Source organism: Chrysemys picta, chromosome 11, assembly GCF_011386835.1.
Source record: "Chrysemys picta bellii isolate R12L10 chromosome 11, ASM1138683v2, whole genome shotgun sequence".
Lineage (NCBI taxonomy): Eukaryota > Metazoa > Chordata > Testudines > Emydidae > Chrysemys > Chrysemys picta.
This window is the reverse complement of record NC_088801.1, coordinates 22,617,561-22,637,571: the sequence shown is the minus strand read 5'-3', so window position 1 is coordinate 22,637,571 and position 20,011 is coordinate 22,617,561. Positions and strand designations below refer to the sequence as shown.

At 41.6% G+C, this 20,011-nt stretch overlaps 1 protein-coding gene across 3 annotated transcripts in view; it reads right to left on the bottom strand.

Annotated features, from left to right (window-relative positions):
- Positions 1-16,025, bottom strand: part of ARHGAP15 (Rho GTPase activating protein 15) — a 456,603-nt gene extending 440,578 nt beyond the window's left edge. The window contains exon 1 of one of the 3 annotated variants that reach the window (XM_065561627.1): positions 15,934-16,025. The gene's annotated coding sequence lies outside the window, so the exon portion shown is untranslated. Of the gene's footprint in view, positions 1-7,947; positions 8,300-15,933 lie in introns of those variants that run through there. The other 2 variants (XM_005305087.4, XM_065561626.1) reach the window with 2 other exon arrangements.
- Between the last annotated feature and the right edge of the window lie 3,986 nt (positions 16,026-20,011).

The following is a 20,011-nucleotide window of genomic DNA, read 5'->3' as shown; positions in this document are numbered from 1 at the left end:
AGTTCTGACTTCACAACTGTGCTAGCAAAAATTTCACTTTCATTTTGACTATAGCTGTGCCCTCACTAGATAAAAGGGTGTATTTTTAACCCATGTTAAACTAATCCCTGTTAAAATTCAAGTGAATACAAGGCAACTGTAGTTTTAACCTGTTTACTGGGTGAGGAAAAGCCAAAGGGGGGAGCCTCAACCAGTTTAAACAGGTTATAACCATAACTGTAACTGCCCTGTCTTCAAAGCAGGTTAGTTAAATCAAGTTAAAAACTCATTATTTTCCCAGTGAACACAAGGTCTGTAAGATTGGTGGCTCCAAGTTTATTGCATGGGAAAGGCAAAAGAACAAACTTTCCCAAGTATTTAAAAACACGATAAAAATGTTTAAAATGGTTATGCAACCAAAGGCTTTTTCTTTCTGATGCGATGACCAGTTGCAGTTGGTGTCCAGAACAAATGGTAGGGATTTGGCCAGCTAGATACACCGCAAATATCCCCCCTATGCACACAGAAAATTATTTTTGATCTCTCAAATAAAATACACCAATCAACTAACCCACCTGGAGTTCTTCCTACTCCACCTTGCCTACAATAGCTCCTATGTCATAACTCCTAGAACAGCTCTCCTACTCCTCCTGAAAATGAGCAGGCTCCCTGCCTCTCACTTCCCACCTGAAAAAAGCAACAGTAGTCTAACTGATGTATTTCCTACATTCCTCACTCCTTGCCTGGTCACAGCCTTCACCTGCTTCCCTTTTTTCCAGTTACAGTCCCCTGCCTACTGTTTCCTTGAAATCACAAGCTGGCCAGCTCCTCAATCCCGCTTCAGCTTTTCCCCATTGGGCCTCTGGTGTGGTTCCTGAAGTGAGGGCAGTACTCTGCAATGGGGCTGCACCTTTTCATTCTTCGGGGCAAACTTTTTTAAGCCCCAGAAGCAACTGTAAAGGCAGCCTTATTGGTAGAAGCCAGCAAGCCCCTCTGGTCTCTCCCTTTCCAGGGCTGGCTTTAGGCACCAGCGAAGGAAGCAGGTGCTTGGGGCGGCCAATGGAAAGGGACGGCACGTCCAGGTCTTTGGCAGCAATTCGGCAGCAGGTCCCTCAGTCCCTCTCTTCCTCTTTGAGCTGCCGCTGAATTGCCGCAGAAGAATGAAGCGGCACGATTGAGCTGCCGCCGAAGTGCCGCTGATCGGCTTTTTCCTTTTTATTTTTCCTTCACTGCTTGAGGCGGCAAAAAAGCTGAGCCGGCCCTGTCCCTGTCTCTTCTGCACTCCATGGATCTGCCATAGTGAAGGAACTGGGCACTGCCAGCAATCCCCAGATCGCATTCTAATAATGAACTGAATGGGCTACAAGCTGGCCGCCCTTTCTTCCCTCACAGCACTCTTCTCCCCCACCCCTTGAACTTCTCTCCATTATGCTGCTGGAGAGAAGGTCAGAAAAGAAAGGCATCTGCCCCAAAGGGGATTTGTTCAAGGGAGGGGATTTAATTGGTGAGGTTTAGTCTCTTTTGCCTCGATTTACCTGACATCACTAACTATGACTAAAGCACCTGGTTGCCAATAAGGGAGAAATACCTGTAGTACCTTAAGTTATTTTAAAAGGAGGATTATGTTTAGAATATTAAATATTCTTTAATCATGTGCATGCTTAGCACAAAGTGAAGAACCCAAGAAATTATAATACCTCATTCTTATACAGTGCTTTCCATCAGTAGATCTTACAGCACTTCAGTCTTAATTTATTTATCCTCAAAACATCCCTGTGAGGATGAGGTTTTTATTACCTCCATTTTACTGATGGGGAACTGAGGCACAGAGAGACTAAGAAAATTGCCCAAGACTACACAGGAAGTCTGTGGCAGACTAAGGAATGGAACTTGTGTCTCTCAAGTCTCAGGTTAGCATCCTAATCACTGGACCATAATGCATACACAGTCCTATTTTACTGTTACAGGCATATCCAAAGACACCATATTTGCCAAGAAAAATAAAACAACTTCCCGTTTGTATGTAACAGCATATCACTGAGTATCTACACCACAACACATAATATAGCTAGTGTAAGAAACCTTTTCATTTTTTTAATCACTTTGTATTTATGTATTATTTTCACTTCGATTAATGTATTATTTTGTATTCCGCATCTTAGGCTACATCTACACTACAGCCGGGATTGACACTCTGAGATTGATCCACCGCGGTTGATTTAGTGGGTCTAGTAAAGACCCGCCAAATCGACAGCAGATCGCTCTCCACTCGACCCCTATACTCTACCCCCAATGAGAAGAGTAAGGTAAGTCAACAGGAGAGTTTCTCCCATCGACCACCCATGGTTTAGACCCTGCAGTAACTCGACTGCTATGTTGACTCCAGCTACGTGGAGTTGTGTAGCATAGGTTGACTTACTGCGATAGTGTAGACATAGCCTTAGTGAAGTGCCACCTCCTCAGCCTGCTGCCCTTCAGGAAGTGACTGTGTTACAAAGATCCAAAGGATTATAAAAATCAGGGAGAAAGTCGTCCACTCTTATTGACTTCTATCTCTGCAGGACCTTCTGGTTCTTCAACTAACATCCCTGCATGCTACTCAAACCAGTATCACTGAAGCACTAGAGAAACTCAGATAAAAGCAAGAATCAACTGAAGGAGGGGACCAGTTATCTTCCTCACCCTTCCCACATTTTACTTTATTGAGGCCAAGGGACTACCACAAGGAAGGGGGTGCTATGTACTAATAGTTGTACTGTTCCCAAATCCTTTGGGTTGGCTCTGAACAGCCATAGGGTCAGTGCTGCCTGACATTGTAAGAAGAGCAGTCATAAGAGTTTGGAACGACTGGCCTATTGTCACTTCCTCCTCTTTTTCTTTCAAAATAACTAAAATATAACATCTGCTGACGGAAGGCTGGCCTAATTCAAGCTCAAACAACCTCTCACCCAGATCCAAAAAAACAGGTGGCCCATGTGAGAGTTACTCACAGATAGGAGGAGCCATAAGAATGGTGGTTTTGGCTCAAACACTCGGTCTACTATATGGAATTATTATTTTACCAGTGCCAGAGACAGAATAATGGCTTTGATTCAAGCACTGATTGTGTTGTTTGGGATTATTATTATTAGCAGCAATAGTCATGGACCACTCTTTTCACTATAACTATGGGTTATAGTTCCTTCTCTGCTGCCCAGAAAGAAAGAGTTTAGCAGCAGGCTGGCTAGCTGGCAAACAGCTATAGGTGCTAAGTGTCTGTGTGCAACATGAAGACAAATTTGTGTGTGTGATATCTGATTCAGCAACAGAATGCACCACATGTCAAAGCTTTGCTTCGGGTGGGGTGGGGAAGGAAATTACAAGAACAAGAGCAAGCACAGACTTAAAATGCATTTTTCGGCTTGCTCTCTTTTCGTTTGTCTGCCTTATATCTTTTTTTTTCTTCTTATGATATTGCAGTAGTGCTGAAAACAGATATGTTAGACTAGAGCCAGGCCCAACTCCAGGAGTGCTTTAAGGTCTATGGGACAGGGATAGTGTCATCTTATACATTTGTTAAGTGCCTAGTTAGTACAATAAGATGCTGAGTTTGACATAAGCCCCTGGGAACCACCACAATAAAAATAAAATATTTTCAGGTATATTTAGGGTATCTGCAAGTAACACTATAAAAAGCTCAGGTATTTAATACCCTTCCATCTCAAATGGGAGACCATTCTGTTGGGAAAATTGTATTACTTTACCACAATAAGTCAATGTCTTAACTAACCATTAATCACTTTCTCTAGACTCTCTAATGACCCGAGCTTGCTTAGGTGTTTTTTTAAAAAAAGTCTTTTTAAAGGACCTATATGTTCCGTTGGTTAATATTTTGCCTAGTAATTTGTGAGCCTAAAACGTCTTAGAAGGTCAGTGAGATAATACCAATATCTGTTATGTAGCCCTTTAATTTTAACAACAACCCAGCTGAGTAAAGCCTGCTGTAAAAGACTGATACAGACAGGATAAAATCTACATTTTCCAAAGAATACTAATTTGGGTTGCTGACCTGAGTCAGATGTTCTGGGCACTTGCAGTCTCTATTGACTTTAATTGAAACAGGAGATGCATCGACAATTTGGGCCTACATGACACTAAAACATATTTAAAGACCGTATTCTTAAAATTCAAATGGACTAGCAAATGAGAGGGTCTAATATAATAATGAGGGTTGGGGAGAGAAATGGGAGACTAACAGTGTTCATTCTAAAATACACCATTGGGAAAAAAATAATTTACACCTTTGGGAAAAAAAATCATTGAGATGCTTGTCAAAATCAGGGAGAGATGGACCAAGATGGGCTTCAAGGTGTGTGTGGGGGAGAGCGCAAGTTCCACACCCTAGTGCCCAGTGCAGCAAAGGCACAATCAACTGTTGACCTAATACATGATAATGGCATCTCTAAAAAGTGGATATTTTGTGAATGTAGATATCTGTCAAACTGAGGTTCAGGGAGCTCCCCAGTATAGCCCGGGGCTATCTTGATAAGGGCATTCAAAGCTGGCAGTGTCAACTTAGAGTCAACCTGCCCCTAACTTAAAGAAGTCAAGGCAGCTATAACATGTTCACAATTGCTCAGACAAAGAGCATATGTGCTGCTGCATTCTAAACAAGCTGGAAGTAATGGAGACCCCTGCTGTGAGCCTCGCTAAGAGGGTATTACTATAATTAGGCCTCATAGTCACAACAGCATCTGCTGCTGTTGCAAGGTCATCACAGGACAAATAAGGGCACAGATTTGGGCAAATTATGCAACTAGAAAAATCACTTTTGTACTATGTAGGGCAGTTGGCATACCATGGAAGAAGCATGACCAGAAGTTAGGCTGAGATCCTTAACCTGGCTTACTGCCTCTGAACTAACCTGCCTTAAGAAGAAAAACCTTAAAGAAGACCAAAGCTGCTTCATATAGACAACTTCCACCAGTAACAAAATTGTAGGTTCTGATGCATCCAGGAAATGATACCAGCAGTGGAGAGAATGAACTACTGAGACCAGGCTGAGAGACACACAACTCTACGTTCTCAACTCAAAGAATAAGTCCTATAAGTGTGGGGAGAATACACTGTACTTTCCATACAAAAGAAAGTCATTTAAGTGCAAACAGGAACACAGCCTTAAAGGAACTGCAACCAGTGCCTCCATAATTACACCAGCATTCTAACAAAATTGTCTTTTTAAATGATCACCCCAAAAGGCATTATATATATGCTGAATAGCCAGGAGAGCTTAAGAGGTGCCACATTTCAAATCTCTCATTGATAACATATATGTCCATTCTCACAGATTGTCTGCTTTCTTCTGTGCATGACTGGAGCCAAGCACTCCAGCATCAATAGAAGGTTTCTGGAGGAGGGGATAGACCTCTGCAAGTTTAAGAACAGTTAGCAGTCTTCCCTGGCTGAGGCACAGCCATAACACTTGCTTATAGAAAGATGGGAAAAGATCAGAATTGCAGGTGGTTAGCCTCAAAGAACCCAGAGGGCATTGCATTTGGCCAGCCAACAGGAGATAGTCCGTCAGGTGCCTGTGATTCCACTAATCCAGAGGCCTTCCCCACCTCTGAATCAAACTCCGAAATCTATGCAGAGTGTACCCAACACATCATTTGGAAGAACTAGTAAAGGGGTGAGGCACTGTGAATTTATCAGGCTGCATACTGCCTGAAAGTTTGGCTGGGAGCTCTCTCTCTCTCTCTCTCTCTAGTATTCATAGCTGGGGACAAGTGACAAATCTTGGCATCAGACATAGCTCTTCTGTACAACTGTATAAAATCAATGTGGGTTAGATTGTGGCTGTTGTGCTAAGTAGGGGGCAACACATAATAATGCTTATCTAGGAGAAGGCCAGAGTCACAATTTGGCTCCTACTTCCTTTTTTGCTCCAGAGTGGAAATAATCTACACCAGCTCATTACTTGGTTACTTCTCTCCTCACACCAGTTTACCTGCATTGGCCAGCACTGTGGGGAAAGAGTGGGGCACAGTCAAAGGTACCTGTCAGTTCCCACTTACCCACCCATTCTCCATTCACCTGTGTGCAAGCGGAGTAGCAGCCTCACAAAAGCTATGATTTTGCCCTGTGTTAAGATACGCAAACAACACCATCACAAACTCAACATTTGCCACACTTTAGAGATCACGGTATGGTAGTAGTTTCTAAGTATAGGAAGATAATGTGGATACTGTTTATACATGTGGCAGAGAATGATCTATCATGTATCATATAAGCACCCAGATGTACCAGTATAGGGTTAGGGTGTAATTGGGTGGATGGGGACCCTCCATCTGGAAAACCGAGCACAGACCTCTTTTTTTTTCTTAAAAACAAAAAAACAAAAAACATGTTTTTAAGTTGAATTACCTTTGGGAAAACTGGGTTAAATTACAGGGGAAAGAAAGAAAGAAAAAAAGAAGTTTGTGAATTCAAACAATTTTTGCAACTCTCCAAAAAAGTGAATTTCAAATGACCAACAGCACATTGCAACAGTAAACATTAAAAGTATCAAACAGACAAATACAGACTCCTTTATATAAACGATATTCCTTGTCTTTGCGTGCTTTAGTATACACAGAATGCTTTTGTCTCTGAAAAGTTCAGAAACTTTGGGTTGTCATCACAGTAATAAAAAGCCTGCCCTCCAAACACAAAACAGTTTGCAATGCAAATTGAAAAAGGGAACTTCAAACCATGTATGATTTCTCTCAGCTACGACCCAAATTTCCAGAAAATAACCAAGCTATTTTTTGTGATAAGACAGTCAATTACAAACGTGACTGAGTTTTGCATAATATGCAAAGTAACCAAAAATAAACCTTTATTATATTGTCCCACAACATGAAATCTTAGAATGCTGACCATCATTAAAACATAACATTGTGTCATTTGTACTGCTTGCTGATTAGTTATTTCTCTGAATAAGATTATGGGCCAGATTGTGAGATTTATACAGAGCACCATGCTAAGGCCAATAAAGAGCAATATTGCCCAAAGGGAAGCTCTGGGACATACTGTGATTCAGGAAGTACAGCCCCTCTCTAAGCAGATCAAAGTACAGTAAGAACATGTATAATGCATCATCCAATCGGCCTTGTCTACATTAGCATCTTCCAGGAAGTATCCCACAGCATCTCTATTATTATGATAATAATAGGAACATTAGTGCAGATGGGGCACAATTTTACACCACCCTATTTTGTAGACCTAAAAACACTTGTCTTCTATCCGCATTAGCACTCCCACTGTTGCTATCATAGGTGCTGGTGCAATGGGGATAATTTAACAGTGGGAGATTTCCCCAAATACGCCACTGTGGTCTTGTAATGGTGCAATGTTCTCCTCTCTCCCTTTCCAGCCAGCAAGGGGAGACTATAGTTATGGTCTTGCCTCTTTCTCACCCCCTTTGGGATGGTTTGCGCATAAGGTGTTACAAGGAGAGAGTAGTCACTTGGCTCATTAGACTGCAGGGACTGCAGTTTTCTCTCGTCCTTGCACTGCAGTACAAAGAGTGTAACAATAGCTCCTGGCACCCATGGAGCCACATGACCCCATCATGTAATAAGCGCAATAGCTTTCACAGGCAGGAGAAGGCTATTTATACTCTCCCTCCTCCCTTTTCAGAACAGTTTAGCCCTAAACAATAAAGTTCCAAACTCTGCCCTAAATGACACAGCTGTGTAAATGTAACTGAGGACCGATATTGGCCCTTTACTGGCTATATACTTTTGTGCACCCTTCACAGTTGCTTATACCATATGCTTATAGTGCTAAAGTTAACAAATAATGCCAAGAGGAATAAAATTATCATTTCAATATTAAAATTTGTGCCTAAAATGGTCTCTGTGAAAGGATATATAAATGTACCTTTTATCACGCATCTTTAACAACAGGCTTCATGAATTGCATTAAGGTTAATGTAAGGTTCCTTACCTACAGAATCATGGACGTCTTCTTCTTATCTCAAACTGCCATCAACTTGCAACTGTTTAACTATTTCTAAAAACGGAAACCATCTAGGTCACATGTCTAAAGGATGCAATTGGTTTAATCTCCCTCAGCTTATAAAGAGAAAGAAAGCAAGGGGAAAAAAGTAAAATAAAACCACTTCCTGCAAAGCAGGAGCTAACCACCGTACCGATAAGTCATTTGCATCTAAGTCTATAGAAGAAAACCTTGTGTCTTGGATAACAGGCAGCACAAAAACAGATTTTTCAGCTAAAATTACTATAAACATAGAGAATAGCATTAACTTTTTGCAGAAGGTAAATACGCGGTTTAAGAGGAAATGCTGTGAGGAATTGTGCTGCTAAGCCCTGAGACAACTTCCCTTTTCTTACCTTCTGTAAATGCTTTGAGTACTAAAATAAAAAGCTTGCAACAAATCTACTCGTGCATTTTTTAAATGGAGGTTTAGTAAACATGTTGCTTACCAGGCAGTTACTTGGAGTCTATAAAACAATAATTCAAACCATAGTAAGTACCCAGAAGGTTTACTAGTGAAGTTACATCAGTTTCAACTTCGGGCTGGTTAAACCCACATTGATAAACATTTCTGTTTCTTTAATATTCTGTTTTAACACATCCCTATGTGCCAGTTCTTAGAAAACCAAGCAAGCACATCTGCTTGTCTGGATTACTTCCTATAGTTAGTCTCAACACTATTTCCTTACCCAGACAGGATGACTAAGGAACTGAAATTTGGACAATTTATATCTTAAGAGCTCCACAAAAGCTCACTTCACTACTTTATACCTCCATAAATAGCTTCCATACTTTCCATCACAAATTACTTTCCTCTGTTCAGTAGGGAAGGATGAGACTTCTTCCATTGCGCTATCCATGCTTATTTCCTGGCTGACTGGCTATAAAAGGTCATCAAAATCATTGCAAAGTCTGGCCCTTTCGGACAATGCAGGACAGCCTGCAAAATGCTCTATTGATGCTCTTAGTAGGATATTGTAAGTAGGGTCTGAATGAACTCTCCCCGACAGCTACTTGGTGAGGGGGAACAGACTTTAGGAGCAAACTGTATTTACATGAACACACCTACTGTGCGTAAGTATCCAGTAGACAGGAGCTGTGTAGCTCCAAGTGATCAGCTTTGGCTGGTGCTGGGATACAAATCACTTTAGTACTGAATGCAGGGGCAGTGAAGTGGTGTTATCAATGTTGTCATCTTTATTGTATGAATAAAGGGGAGCAAAACTATTCTTAACCTGTCCCAAATAAGGAGGTCACCAAATTGTCCCAAATAAGGAGATCACCCTCAGCTGAAAGGACTTTGTTCAGCCAGGGACTCGAATGCCAGACCCCTATGAAAGTAAGAGGAGTGGTGACAGGTATCCCAGCCAGGAGACGTAGACTCTCCCTAAGGGTCTCTGGTCTGGTTTAACCTGTTTCTCACCACTGTTCAAAGATAGAGCTAAATAGGCTACATTGGGAGTCTTTTGTTACATTAAGTCCTTTACTAATTTACTAGGAGCTGAGATCACTTGTGGTGGGACAGCATTTCTATCCAGTCTGCTAAGAGCTGAAAACTCTAAGAGCTGATGATCACTGAGAGACTGACCTGCAGGGGTCAGAGCAGAAAGGCAGGTTGCAGCAGAAGGTGACTGATGGGCGGCCAGTGGGTGCAGCTGGCAGGGTGGCCAGGCAACCAGCCAGAGCAAGTGCTCAGATGGCAGAGCAAGCCAGGTACCTTCTTCCCTGGATGGGACGTGAACTCACACAGATGTATGTCTGAACCCTGGGGACTCACTGACCAAGGACAACCACTGTGAGTTGGGTATGGTGTGAGGTCAGAGGGGCACAGTAAAGGAACTTTTGGTTGTGGAACTCAAGAACATGAGGCTGAAGGCACTGCTCTATGCACTCTGGGCTGGGTGTCCTGCTCACAGTATTATGTTTATGAATCCTGCTTGTGGAATTTTCTCTAATTAATGTCAGGTGACTTCCTTCCTTTCATTAAAAGTTTCTTTTCTACACTCAGAATCTGTGCTTGTGAGTGGGGAAGTATCACCCCTCAGAGGCATCCAGGGTGGTGTGTAATTTTCCCAGGTTACTGGGGGGTGGGCCGGCTCAAGCTAGTTCTGTGTCATATTGTTGACAAGGAACCTCTAGATATTGAACCTGGCCCTGGTTGCTGTTGGCTCCACCTGGCAGAATGGTTACAATATTGTGTTTTTTTGTCTTCAGCCACTGCAAGGTTAGCTCCCAGCTATTCTCCTGACACATCACATGCTCAAAAATCACCTGACTGTGAGTAAAATTGTAGTGCATCAGAAACAGGTGGAGGGAGTCTAGAGCAGAAGTTCTCAAAGCCGGTCCGCCGCTTGTTCGGGGAAAGCCCCTGGAGGGCCGGGCCGGTTTGTTTACCTGCCGCGTCCACGGGTTCGGCTGATTGTGGCTCCCACTGGCCGCGGTTCGCCGCTCCAGGCCAATGGAGGCTGTGGGAAGGGCGGCCAGCACATCCTTGGCCCTCACTCCACTGCGGCCAGTGGGAGCCGCGATCAGCCAAACCTGCGGACGCGGCAGGTAAACAAACCGGCCCGGCCCGCCAGGGGCTTTCCCTGAACAAGCAGCGGACCAGCTTTGAGAACCACTGCTCTAGAGGACCCACCCCCAAGTCCTCAAAAGCAAGTAAGGGGTTGGGAGATAAAAAGAAAGTGTGGTGGTGGTTTGGGAGATCTGGGGGAGGAGTTGGAGGAGTGCAGGGACTCTTAAGAGCTGGAAAGAGCCTGGAGCACCCTGAGAAGAGAGTGTGGTTATTGGGGTTTGTGGTGTGGCCTGGAGAGGGAACCGGATGGAGGGGGACAAGGGATGGTTACAAGATACTGGAACGTCCTTCCCATTGATCCACCATCCCTATTAGTCTCCTTTCTTCTGTCTCTCCCTACCATCCTCTCCCTCCCCAGCCATCCCCACCTTTCAACCGGTGTCACCCACCCTGGTCTTCATTTTCTGTCCTCCTCCCTCTTCCAGACTCTTCGCCTTGTCATCAGAGAACTTTGGCAGCTTGGATGTCACAGGGGAGCAGATGGAGAGACAGTTTGTCTACTCTGTGGCACAGCTGCCCAGAGTTCCCAGGAAGAGAAACTGCAAGGAAACCCCCTGAAGGTCTGCTGGATGTTTGACCTTTCTGCAAGGCTGCAATGACCAACCACCCCTGAGTGACTTGTCACACTGGAAGAAGGAGGATGTACTGAGCATATAAGGCAGCATGAAAAATGGTGAGGTGATGAAGTATTCATTAAGGCCAAGCATAAAGGCTTGGGTGGTGATGTATCAGGAGGCGAGGGCAGAGATGGAGGTAGTAGTGGAACTGCACAAGGCTTTAAAGGTGATGATGAGGAAATTACTATGGTTACAATGAATAACAGTAGAGCCCTGCGTGAGACTATATTTAATCCTCCTCCTGTCCTGCCCTGCAATACCTACTGCCATTCCCATCTGGTCGCACTCCATAACTCTACATTGGTCCCGCGCAGGGTTCTAATTGACAGTTTTTCCAGGCAGAATGCTAGCATTTGCTGCAAGAGGATGGAATCTCCACTTGATTTTGCCCGGGGAAGAATTTCAACCATTTTCACCCTGAGGAGGTGAACTGATTAGCAAAAAATATGAAGTTTTGTACAAACTCACAGGTAACATGGGGGTTTTTATGGGGGTCACAGCGAAAAATAGGAGGAATCTATAGCTCTCACTAATTTCTATTTGTTTCTTATAAAGTATCTGAACTTTTTACCTGTGAATGCCCAAAAATTGGAGAGAGACTGAAAAATCAGCAGCAAAACACTAATCTTTTGTAATTTATAGATAGCTGGTTTAGGAATAATGACATTTTTAAACTATTTTGTGATATCTAGAAAATGTTAGGAAAATATTCATGGGCACATCCCATGAAACTGTATGAATTTTCTCAGATTTTTCTACAACAGAAGCTATTTTCATCAGCTTTATATAGTACATATCTGTGGACTAATGATGCATGACTAAAAAAATAGAATACTTACGTTTACTTTATTACTAAAATGTGAGCCAAGTATCAGAAATCTTATAAAAATGTCAGGCAACTACATAGGAAACTCTATCATATCCAAACCCTAAATAACCAGAAGAAGTGCCATTCTTTAGTGAAAATGATTTGAAAATGTTAAATGTACAGTGAAAGGCAGAATTGCAGTTTGCTACATTACTTCCTCCTAATTTCCCTAGCATCCAGTTGGCAGTATTGCCAAAATACTATAAAAAGATGGTAGTTTTGCATATCGCTTAAACTTATGCAGTATGAGCTTCCTGTGTGATCTCTGGAACACTGAAAATATGCTAGACGTGCACATAAGACCAGTTTAGTCAGAATGTGAAAGCTCTAAAATCCTAAGTAAGCTAAACAGGAAACAAAAAACACAGAGGCATTACTTGAAACAGGTCACTGCTCAGAGCTCTACTCATGTATGACTATTTAGGCAGGTGAAAGCAACAACAAATGTTGTTCTGCTCGTGTCCTGACCTCTAGTACCTGGCGTTTGAAAAATCAGTTTAGTTATTCTTCATTTCATAGCCACAGCCATTGCTGATTATACATATGCTGTTTGAGCCAGGTGGTAGGTATCTGAATGTACGCAAACCACAGTTGAAAGCAGAAGAGATATGGTTACAAACTATATAGACTAAAAACAGTCCATTAAGAACTCTCAGGCAATCGGTATCCTTACAAACTGAAGTCTAATATTTGCCTGCATGACAAGTAATAAACAAAGGCAGCAGGAACACAAGATTCCTCATGTTTTTGGACACTGTGCCTGAGGCCTCTTATGGGCTGACAATTTCTAAGGGTGAGAAGGTACTTAAGACTTTTAGTCTATTCAGTCCTTGGTCTCTGCTAAAACAGTGAACAAGGAAGTGAAGCCACGCTAAGTACAGTGTGACTTGTGATATGAACATTAGGAACTGGAACAATTAATTTCACATAGGAAATTGAGTATCAGTCAGGAAGTTAACAGCTTTCAGTAACCCCAACCTTGGCAGGAGCTAAGCAGACGCCTAAGGTGAATGGTTATATGTCACACTAAACCAGCTAGCTCCAAAAAGAACTTTTCGGATGGTCAGTTGATTTTAGATTAAAAGAAATTTGTGATGACAGAGAGGGAGAATGCTCCAAAGTTTTGCTTTGCAAGAATTTCACTGAAAAAATAAAATAATTTCTAAAAGACTTTGTGAAATTCAAGAAGCAATATTTAACGCTTTATCATAAATTGGTTAAGATTTTCCAGATTTTTTAACACTCTTTAGAAAGCAGAGAAGCCAAAGACTGTATCAATGTGGAAAATAAGTCATCCTGTTGCCCATGGCAGCTATCCCTCCAAGGCAATGGCATGGCAAGTAGTGGAGAAAAGCTCTGGCTGATGTTGCCTACACTATACCTATTATGACTTAATGCTCATATGACGCTTCATATGCTAAAAATGCTGTGAAAATATAAGCTCATTAGTCCCTATAGCAACGCTTCTTGGACTGTATTATCCCCATTTTACAGAGGCAGAGAAGTGAAGTGACCTGCACAAGGCTACTCAGCAAGTCAGCAGTTCATTCCTCTGCTGTATTTTATGAACGTCAGCATGGTACAATCTCCAGTATTTACATGCATATACACAACAATTTATTGCTAGCCATAGCATGTCCATGTAAAAGGTACATTTCCACTGAACAACGCATGCTACTTGTGACAGATATGGCAATTTCCTCCAGGATCTTTGGGTGATTGTATTGAATTAAGTTCCCACCTCTGAACCCAACCTTCTGAACTGTGCCCTGAGAAGAGAACCATTTTCTGACTAACTATTAAAGGTCTCTGAAGATCAAGTACATAAGCTGCATAAAGGAAAAGCTAACCTATGCATGGGGGTGGGGGGGGGGCATGTTCTAAGCTAACAACTGTTAGAAACTTGTAATCACAGAAAAACCTGTGTTCACCTACCAGGGCCCTTGTTGGTTTTGTGAAGGGGAGAAGGGGGAATCTTTGGTAGGCCTGTTAGCATGTGTGTAGGTTCTTTTAAGTTTTTAATGTTTTCTCTGTAATGCTTTCGTCATAAGAATAAATATGCTTGCTTAGAAAGGGCTGTGTGGTAACTTATAACTGTGGGAAATTATGACATTTATAGCCTCTGAGGATAAAGCAAAGCCCAGATAGAGACCGGCTTAGGTAGTCTGACTTGCTGCGGAACTCTCAGTGTAGGCAGGGAAGTGTGCAGCCTAGAAAAATCCTGGTCAGGAAGGAGAGAGAGGTGGGCCTCTGCACAAGAGAGGAGCCAGGAGCCTAGAGTGGGTGCCTTTGCTGGACAAAGGAAGGGGAATACAGGTGCAGTTACCCTGAACTGTGGCACGACTCACAATAGGAAATCATCATATTCTTAAAATTACATGCAAAGTCCCATTTATGGACTTTAGCTTAAAGTGCAAAAAGGTGTGATAAGTGTTTAAAAATAATCTTAATTCTTCAGAAGTTATGTATGGCATAAAATGCCTCTCCTCAACAGCAGTTGCAACAGTTCAATGCATGGCACAATGAAGATCTAAATTTTGGAGTGACTTAAGGTCATAAACGTACACTGTAAGAGGGGACACTCACCTTCTTGGTGAAAAGTTACCTTGGGCTAAAATTAGAGCATCTCTTGGTGCTTATTTCCATATCAGACAAAAGCTATGGATACAGCTGTACCTTACAAAGTGTCTAGATGTTTAGAGCGGAGTTATATGAAAACTTTATATCTTACTGAATCAGTCTCTTTTGTTGGCTCTCAGTTATATAAAGAAGAGTAAAGAATAAATTTCAGCTCTTCCTCCAGTGTATACTTCTCAATCTCAACCTATTTACAAGGTATATTACACTATTCTTACACTCCATATTTCCCCAGCCCAAACAAATCTGATTTTTAATCTTTTTATATACATATATTAGAAATGATGAAGCCAATGTTAATGAAAGTTGCATGTGTATAAAATAAAATGTTATATTAATCCCAGCTTCTTTGGGCTACTGTCAGATATTTTAAAGGTCAGTGTCACATCTTTGATAATTAGGAGACAAAAACACACCAAACATCTTTATAAGTAAAACTGTACTAAAAACAAAAAAAGGAAAAAACAAATATATGTTGATGCATTATTTAAAGACTATTTGACTGGGTTTAGCAGCATGCAAACTTCAAATGCATTGCAAACATTTCTGTGATGTTAGACCTTTGTGTACTAAAAATGCTAGAGAAGGAGTATGGGAGTGTCCCAAAAAAAAGGTAACTTGACATCACAGAGTAAAGGACTTTAAAAAAAAAAAGACAGATTGTTTCACCATACTTTAATATATGGCTCCACAGTGAAGGTTGCAGCCAGGTTCAATTAAAAGCCTTTTTCAAAGCACTTCTCTTCTTACCAGCATTAGCTGGGATGAATTGTGACTAGCTACTCTCCATATAAGTGATCATTGCAGCTAGGTGTTGAGAAAGCTGGGATATGCTGCCATTTATATTTGACATAAAGACAGTATAGAAATTATAGTACTTCTGGCACTTCAGCCCATGCAGTTTCTACCACTATCTCAATGGCTTCATATGGATGCTGAATAACATGAGGGAGAGGGCTGAGCCTTGTAGGACTCCAATGATAAGGACCAGTTGCCACTTGGTTCTTTTTGAGAGGAAAGATATGATATGTTTCAGGATATTCCTGTTTATTCCTGCAGCCTCTTGAAGGACAGGAATATTGAGTGATCAAAGTATCAAATGCTATAGACAGACCCAATAAGAAGTATAGATACACTGTGCTGCAAGGCACATAAAGAGTTAATGCAGTTCATACCACACCTGGCAGCAATGCCAACTATTTGTATCACTTGGGGGCTATTACTTGTAAAGTATTTACCTATGTTGTAGTCTCTCTGTAGTCCTTCTTCCTGCCCACACCACAACACGTGGCGTCTGAACTGGTTGGATGCCACTTCCAGGAAAAAGACAAAGAAACAAAGGGAAAGTAAGAAAGAGTACGTGAAACTTCCCTATGGAGACAGGGTGGTTTGCTTTCTTCATTTCCAAAAGCTGGAGCAGCTCCCAGAAGAGGCTGTGCTGCTCCAGCTGAACTGAGAAGAGGAGGAGGAGGACAGGGCAGCTTGCTAAAGATTATAATTATACTTAATTAGTGGATTCAGCACCAAGTTTGTGAAAAAAAGTAATACAGGGTCCTTCCTGCTTGAAGCAGGTAGTTGGATTAGAAGATGATCCAGGATGTCCATCCCCGTTATCTTCTGTGATTTTTTTACTTGATCAGACAATATAAGGATATGTCTATACTTTCTTCTTCCCTGGAGAACTACCTTTAGAAATATTACCCTTTATTTGGAGGGTCCATATGAAATAGTTTCATGATTGCTAAGTGGAAACTATTAACATTTCCAATTAAAAATAATATTACCCAAGCTGTTCCCTTCCTGCTGTGTCCCCAAGATTTTTAGTTCCCTCTGCAGTGTGGAGAAGGCCCCCATAGTGAGAGAAACTAAGATATTGAGAAGCCAACAAGCAGTTGATAGAAGTCAGGGGAGACCTGTTCCCTCCCCGCAAAATGTAATGAACCTAAGAAAGGAAATTAAAGACAATATACTAATCTCTGCTAGTCTGAGCTAAAGGGTCTTTTACTTTAGCAAAACAAATATTATTTATTTGTGCATTACCACAGTAAAAATGTGGGCACCACTGAGATTAGGGCCTCATTGTGCTAGAGGCTATACATATAATAAGAGAGACCATCCCTGCCCCAAAGAATTACAGTCTAAATAGACAAGACAAAAGAAGGATTATTATCCCCAGTTTACAAAAGGGGAGGAAGAGATTAAGTGGCTCGTACAAGATCACACAGAGACCTTGTGGAACTGAGCCAGGATCACCTAACCACAAGAGAAAAGACCTTCTTTCCTCTCAAATTCTAGCCTCACCCTTATTGTCTCCTTTGTATACAGAGAAGTTTGGAAAAACTTCTCCTAGTATATGGTTGTTTTTACAGCAGACCATAGTGTCACACCTCTAAATACCATGAGTCAGATCCTCGGCTGGAGTAAATGGGCATAGTTCCATTGACTTTAATTCAAAGGCCTGCTAGCACAACTACAAGCCACCCAGACCCCCAACCAATAGTCCACACCATCCTAGTCTTCACCCTCAATATGTGCCCTCTCAGAATTCTTCCCTGCTACATTTGCCCTATTTCCTACATCCCCATATCCATGTCAATCTACATTTATAAATATTCACAAATAATGTTTGAACTTGCCCTGTGTAGCCGTGAAAACAGCTCTGCACAAATATTCAGCCAGCCGCTTTAAATTAAACTGCTGTTGTAGAGAACATTTTTTCACTGTGGCCAAACATACTGGGAATCATATTCTTTTCAGACATGTCCAACCCCCCCCCAAGCAAACTACAGATAACTTAGGTTTTTATTTTTCCCTGGTGGAAGCAAGCTTAACAGCTCCTACCTTACAGCTTTTAAGCATGACAGTCCTCTAGTTTCTCATCTTCTCCTTGTTTCCTGACCCAGTGGCCTGGCCAAGAAAACATTGCTTCTTCCTTTTCCCCATCAGGGCTCCTCCTTCAGCATTCCCCTTGTTTCTTCTTTTATAACCCTTTTTAATGACCCCCTAGTTAACCCCTTCCTTGTCAAATTTAGAGTGACGTATCATAAACCGCCACTATGCTGCTGGCATATTCTGAACCTAAAGATGGTGTAAATGGTCATGGGAGGATCACACCAGTGTAAGGGGTTCTTTTAATGTTAAAGAGCCAGGATAGCAGCTCTTATACCTTTTCTGCTACCAGTATAGGGGGCAGGATAGGGAACATGGCCAGGACTATATACCATGCTGATTTCCTAGAGGCTGTTGCCATAAATTAAAGCATCCTCATTCCCCTGTGCTGTGTGCCCCTCATCCAGAGTAGTAGATCTGGACCCATGTCTAACTTTTACCAAACTTTCCAGACAAACTACTGTGGGATCAGAGGTGGCAAGCACGTTTTCAGGGAGAGAAGAGAGAGGATGAAAGGTACAGTCCAGAACATGCTGTCTCATGGTTTGGCACTGCAGTCACCATGCCTCAGATCCCCTGTCAATGCCCACAGCCAGGAGTGTTAACATAACGGTCCCTCTCTAGGAATGAAATGTATTAAGCCCTCACAAAATAAACAGATAGCTCCTTTGGCCCTTCCAGATTCAAACCCTTCCTTCCTCATGGCCTCTACCCATATTTCAGGACTAGAGGCACCATTTCTATTGGCTTTTCAGGTCCCTCAGAGCAAAGGAGCTCTCTGTCAGTCCCACCATGGACCCCAGGCCTCTTTGGAGAGAGCTATCACAAGATTTCTTCCTAGATCTTCAACTCAAAATCCTTCTTTCCTTGGGACAGGGTCTCCATAACTCTTTTCCTTGGGGCTGTGCATGAATCCTGGCAGGCTTCCCCAGTCTACTGTCATTTTTATTCTTCCAAAGGAGAGCCTCCCTGCAGGTCCCCCCAACTCTAGACATTCCTTCCCTATTTCTTGACTGAGCGAAGAGCACCCCTTTATAACTTTAGCCAGCAGTCACATAACTCAGGCACCTGGGCCCCCTTTCCTAATTTGGTCTGGTGCTCTTCTTCAGAACTACATGTTCTTAAAGGGGCCATGACTTAGAAGAAGGTCCCCATTACCCTTAAAGGAGACAGGCCATCTTTTTTTTTAATAGAGCACTTTGAGTTTGGGGGAAAACTGGGCTTTTAGGTCCCAGCTCATCAAGGTACTTCAGCACGTGCATAACCTTATGCATGTGAATATTCATGTTGTTATGCACATGCAGAAGCACCTTGTAATGGTGCTCCTGCATGTGCCAGAATGCAAAGTAATCCTTAAAACCACGCAGTGGCTACCACTGCTCCATAATGTTATGGCTCACTCACTACAAAACAGTACCTCCCATCAGATCTAGCATATATATTACATGCTTACTGAAATTTTAAATATGGTATTACATTCTTTATATTATATGAATAGATTAAAAATAGTCAGCAGTGATTTTATGAGATCAACTTAATAAATCCCTTTATCTTTCCATTCTAAAGATTTTTTTTCCCTCTCCTTAATATTCAAGGCAGGGTGCACATAAATCCCCCCTGAATCACTGGGAAAATAAGCCCCTAAATTAATGACTGTTGAACCTCTTCCAATATAAGCATTTGAAAGAAAGATACTTAAGGGAAAAAGAAAATGACTTTTTTTTCCTGATCTTTTGAAGACTGAATGATTTCCCCCCATTCTACAGAAACAGATTCCAGACTAATTTTTCCTACTAGAGGCTTTAAAGTATAAAACTCATCAAACATCTTGTCCTCTGAGACAATGTCATCTAAGTTCAAAGGATGTATAGCCCTGCAAAACTGATGTCTTATTTCAGAGCTAACGCCTTAGCTTTCATTGAATGTTTGATTTGATGAAATTAAACCAGTTTTTACACATTCTCTAAATATGAAAAAAAAAAATTAGAAGACACAGCCAAATCTCATAGGTCTCTGGAAAACATTATATATATAATAAGAATATTCAACCAGAGGTAAAACATTCTTTTCAATCCATTTATTCCTATCTTTTTTCAGGATAGATTTATAAGATACTGTTTTTTGCAGTTACTTTTTAAAGATTCTTATGATTGAAAACAAAAGTCATGCACATTATTAATTTTAATGAAAGTTTTTCACAACAAAATACCAAAAGGAAAATCTCTGCATTAGAATCAGGTTCTGGTTTAGTGATGGGTAAACTTTAAGGAGTTTGGAGATTTTGTTTGGTCTGGGTTGCTAAACAAAGGTCATTCAGAAAACCTAAAGATGATAGACTCCATTTATGTCAATTTTGGAAATACTGACTGAAGTTAGGCTTTTCTCACAATATTTCCAGACTTTTGAGGGTATTTTAGTTTTCTGTCT